Raw genomic sequence first — 5,331 nt, forward strand, 5'->3', positions numbered from 1 at the left:
CTAGCTCTCTTTCTCCTGCACAGTCTTTGTTCCTCGGAGAAGTCCAGTCCGGTGGGCAGCAGTGAGACCCACTTTGCAGCCAGCAGGGGCATCTCTGCGGATGATGGAGGGCTTGCCAATGTGCTGGGGGTTACCACCTTCAAAAGGATGCTCCACAGGGTTCCACTACTCGTGGCCAGCAATTCCTCTTTGCCTTATATTTGTAGTAGGCCCCACCAGCCTTCAAGATGGGTTTGTCAGTTCGGCCACCTCCAGCCACCACACCAACCACAGCTCTGTTGGCTGAGGAGATAACCTTCTTGGAGCCAGAGGGCAGCTTCACACGGGTCTTCTTGGTCTCAGGGTTGTAGGAGATAACGGTGACATAGTTCCCTGATGCCCGGGCCAGCTTGCCACGGTCTCCAGGTTTCTCCTTCAGGCAGCACACGATTGTACCCTCAGTCATGGGGCCCACAGGGAGCATATTGTCAATGTTGAGCTGAGCCGTCTTGCCGCAATACACAAACTGGCCTGTGTGAATGCCCTCGGCGGCAATGAATAGCTCCGTTTGCTTCTTAAACCGGTACGGATCTCGGAAAACCACCTTGGCGAGGGGCGCGCTGCGGCCCGGGTAGTGGATGACATACTTCAGAATGCCCTTGATGTAGCCGTGCCGCTCCGCGAAATCTACGGCGTGCAGGCACGCGGAGCCCTAAAGGTGCTTCACTTGCGCGGGGAACACAGACCCGGCGCCCTTCCTCTGCCCTTTGATCACGCGGCCCATGGCGACGGGCCCTGGTCATGAGCGTGGCCGAAAGAGCTGTTCTTCTTTTTCAAGATTAATTTGGCTATTTAGGATCCCTTGAGATTCAATACGAGCTTTAGAATGGATTTGCTTATTTCTGTAAAAAAAATTATTGGGATTTTGATAGAGTTTATGTTGAATCATAGATAGCTCTTAGTGTTAACTAATTGAACATCAATGTCCTTCCTTTCATTGCTGTCTTCTTTCATTCCTTTCAGCTATGTTTTGTAGTCTCCAGCATACAAGTCTTCTTCCTCCTTGATTAATTTTAATCCTAAGTATTTTATTCTTGTTGATCCTATTGTAATTGGAAATGTTTTTCTTTTCTTTTTTGGAGACGGAGTCTCCTTCTATTGCCCAGGATGGAGTGCAGTGGTGCAATCTCAGCTCACTGCAGCCTCTGCTTCTCCTGCCTCAGCCTCCCGAGTAGCTGGGACTACAGGCGCGCGCCACCATGCCTGGCTAATTTTTTCGTTTTGTTTGTATTTTTAGTAGAGACGGGGTTTGACCATATTGGCCAAGTTGGTCTTGAACTCCTGACCTCGTGATCCGCCCGTCTCGGCCTCCCAAAGTGCTGGAAGGATTACAGGAGTGAGCCACCGTACCCAGTGGGGAAATGTTTTCTTAATTGTCTTTTCAGATTGTTCATTAATAGTGTATAGAAATGCAACTGCGTTTTATATCCTTCAATTTTATCGAATTTGTTTACTGGCTGTAACTTTTTTGTGTTTATATATATAAAAAACATCGAAGTTTTTTATATATAAAATCATCATCTGTGACAGAAATACTTTTACCTTTTTTTCCAGTTTGGATGCCTTTTATTTCTTTTTCTTGTTTGTTTTTTTTTTCCCCCCTCTATCTAGAACTGCCAATACCAGCTAAATACAGTAGTAAAAGTAGGCATTCCTGTCTTGTTCCTGATCTTACAGAAGAAAACTTTCAGTCTTTCATTATTGAGGATAATGTTCATAAAAAGCCTTTATCATATTGAGGGAATTTCCTTCCATGTGTACTTTATTGAATTTTTTTTCTTATCATGAAAGTGTTTAAAGTTTGTCAAATGCTTTTTTTTTTGTATTAATTCAAAAGACTTTTTTCTTTCATTCTGTTTATGTATACATTATGTTAATTACTTGTTTTGTATGCTGAATCTTTCCATTTCAGGAATAAATCCTACTTTGCTATGGTGTAAAATCCTTTTAATATATTGTTGAATTCAGTTTGCCAGTATTTTGTTGAGGAATTTAGCATTGATAAAAAAATATTAGCCTGTAGCTTTCTTTTTGTAATCGCTTTGTCTGCCTTTGGTACCCGAGTAATGCTAGCTTAATAAAATGAATTAGGAAGTGTTTCCTACTCTTCAGTTTTGTGGAAAAGTGTGAGAAGGACCGCTTAATTATTTAAATGTTTGATAGAATTCATCAGTTAAGCCAGCTGGTCCAGGGCTTTTTTTCATGGTAGGTTTTTGATTACTGTTTCAATATCCTTACTAGTTATAGGTCTTTTCAGATTTCTAATTCTTTATGATTCAATCTTTGTAGATTGTGTGTTTCTAGGAGTTTGCTCATTTAATCTAGGTCATCCAATTTGCTGGCATACAATTTTCATAGTGTACTCTTATAATTCTTTTTATTTTTGTAAATTTAGTAATAATATCCCTGCTTTCACTTCCAATTTTAATACTTTGAGTCTCTTTTCTTTTCTTTTTTTTTTTGTTTTTACTTAGTCAATCTAGCTAAATGTCAAGTTTGCTGACAATGTAGACAACTTTTCCAAGAACTTCTGGTTTTATTGAATTGTCTGTATTGTTTTCAGCTTGCCTTTTCTGATGGCCTGTCTTTTATTACAGCCTGCCCTATGGATTTAACACTTTCTAACCAGTCTCTACAACTCAACTGCATAACCCTATTACTTCTTCAATTTATCAGTCTCTCCCTGTGCACCTCTCTCCCAATCTCTCCCTCTCTCTCCCTCTCCCTGCCTCCTTCTCTGCCTCTCTCTCCCACCTTCCCCACCTCTTACACACGCACACACACACACACACATACACACCCCTTGATGAGTACACATAAAATGAACACACCTGGGAAACCAGAGCATTTCCAGTTCCTTTTCAGTTACTACCCACTCTTCCCAGAGGGAAGCACTATTGTGACTTCTGGCTGGACAGCGGAATGTTACCTGCTTTATAATTTAAATCAGTGGAGCCACAGAGTACTGTCCTTTTCTGTCTGGTTTATTTTAGTCAACATCTCCGTGAGATTCATCCACATAGTTGTAGATTGTTCATTATTGTTGCAATAGATTATTTCATGTGAATTAATTCATGCATCTGCTGAAGGGCACTTGCGAAGTTTCCAGTAGTTTTTATTATTCTGAATAGTTTACTGGGCATTCCGGTAAATATATTTGGTGAATATATGTACCAATTTGTGGTAGGCAAATAACAACGGTCAGGATGTGATATCTTTGATTTTAATAAGTAGAAAGTCTGAAATATATGGAAAAAACTACCAGGAAAAAAAAATCTGAGTAGAACATAGAGATTTTCTAAAGCCAAACCTGGATTGTCTCGCCCTAGGTGCCTCAATTCCAGTGTCTCCCGGCAGGGTTGTTTCCGTAGTGTAGTGGTTATCACGTTCGCCTAACACGCGAAAGGTCCCTGGTTCGAAACCAGGCGGAAACAAGTGGTCCCCTTTCTTACGTTTTGTTCCTGAGAGTCTCCATTTGAACTAGATAGGACCTTTGTATATGATCAAGCACCTAAATCAAAGGATCTCATATCCTCCTTTTTTTGATTTGAGCCACCTCAGGAACAATTTTGCTCCCTCCTTTGTCCTCAGCCGCGGTGAGGCCCACATCACCCCATCTTGCCGCGCCCCAGCATGTCGCTGTCCCAGCTCCCTCCGCTTATGCTCTGTGTGGCCTGTAGGTTCTAGGGCCCAATGGCATCAACTCGAGTAGGCTCTAGTGGTGCAGGATCCCGCCTATACTATGCAGGTGAGATTGGCTTCCTTGAAATTTCCAGAGCCACTTGTGCAGGTTCTTTGCCAAGAGATTTTCCTTAGGGGTTTCTAAAAATAAGCAATGCTTAGGACCCAGGTCCGTGAGAAAAAAATAAAAAAAGAAACAGGGCCACGCTTTGAGCCAAGTGAATAACTGATATTCTATTGACTTCCCTTTACCCCTAAGTGAAGAGAGAATTTTTCACAAAATAGGTAAGAGGCAATTTCATGTGGATACTTAGAAACTGTCAAGTGTTTAAAAAAAAAAAATTATATACTGGCCTGGCCTCTATGAGTACTCAACGCCAGATGTTGGCATTATGGGTAAGATGCGCCAATCAACTGAACTCATCAGTAACAAAAGAAACTGATTTCTTTCTTAAACTTAAGAGTGTGCTAGGCTGGGCGCAGTGGCTCAGGCCTGTAATCCCATCACTCTGGGAGGCCGAGGCGGGCGGATTACTTGAGGTCTGGAGTTCAAGACCAGCTTGGTCAACATGGCAAACCCCTATCTCTATAAAATTACAGAAATTAGCTGGGTGTGATGGCACACCCCTGTAGTCCCAGCTACTTGGGAGGCTGAGGTGTGAGAATTACTTGAACCTGGGAGGAGGAGGTTACAGTGAGCCAAGATTGTGCCACTGCACTCCAGCCCGGGCAAAAGAGTGAGACTCTGCCTAAAAAAAAAAAGTGTGCTAAACCAGCATTGTCAGTTTAAATTTCACTGTAATAAAGCAGACAATTCCTTAACTTCTAATATCCACCTTCCGTAATCTACCTGTAGTGCCTCACTGAGTTTTTTAATAAACTCTCCAACCAAATAGTTATAAATTACTTGTTTTAACAACAAAACCAAAGAGCAATAACAACAACAAAAAAGCTTGATATAGGGAAAAAGAGAAGGACCACATTCATGTAACTTTAATTACAGTATATTGTTATAATTGTTATACTTTATTATTAGTTGCTGTTATTTACCCTGGCTATTTTATCAGTTAAACCATTATAGGTATGTGTTGTAAACCCAAAATATCTGAGACAGATCTCAACCAATTTAGAGAGTTTATTTTGCTAAGGTTAAGGATACACCTGTTACACAGGCTCAGGAGGTCCTGACAACCTGTGCCCAAGGTGGTCAGCGTACAGCTTGCTTTTATACATTTTAAGGAGACATGAGACATCAATCACTATGTGTAAGATGTACATTGGTTTGATCCAGTAGGACTGGACAACTCAAAGTGGTGGTGGGGTCTTCCAGGTCATAGGTAGAAAAGACACAAAAGACAAAGGTTGCATTCCTTTGAGTCCTTGATCAACCTTTCACTGAATACACAATTTAGTTTGGCTCAGTGAATCTGCATTTTTACATAAACAATAGGGCGGAGGAAACAATCAGATATGCATTTGTCTCAGGTGAGCAGAGGGATGACAGTTTGGTTTTTTTGTTTTGTTTTGTTTTGTTTGAGACAGAGTCTCACTCTGTCACCCAGGCTAAAGTGCAGTGGTGCGATCTTGGCTCACTGCAACAACCTCCTCACT

At 41.6% G+C, this 5,331-nt stretch overlaps 1 non-coding gene and 1 pseudogene across 2 annotated transcripts; one reads left to right on the forward strand and one right to left on the reverse strand.

The window, feature by feature from the left end:
* Positions 1 to 763, reverse strand: LOC703216 (large ribosomal subunit protein uL2 pseudogene; annotated as a pseudogene). Its single transcript, XR_011618.4, has one exon. The product of XR_011618.4 is annotated as a large ribosomal subunit protein uL2 pseudogene (transcript).
* Positions 764 to 3,400: 2,637 nt separating this feature from the next.
* Positions 3,401 to 3,473, forward strand: TRNAV-AAC (transfer RNA valine (anticodon AAC)). The gene has a single exon. It is a non-coding gene; the product is annotated as a tRNA-Val (tRNA).
* The last annotated feature ends 1,858 nt before the right edge of the window (positions 3,474 to 5,331 follow it).

The sequence above is a fragment of the Macaca mulatta genome, chromosome 4 (assembly GCF_049350105.2).
Source record: "Macaca mulatta isolate MMU2019108-1 chromosome 4, T2T-MMU8v2.0, whole genome shotgun sequence".
Classification (NCBI taxonomy): Eukaryota; Metazoa; Chordata; class Mammalia; order Primates; family Cercopithecidae; genus Macaca; species Macaca mulatta.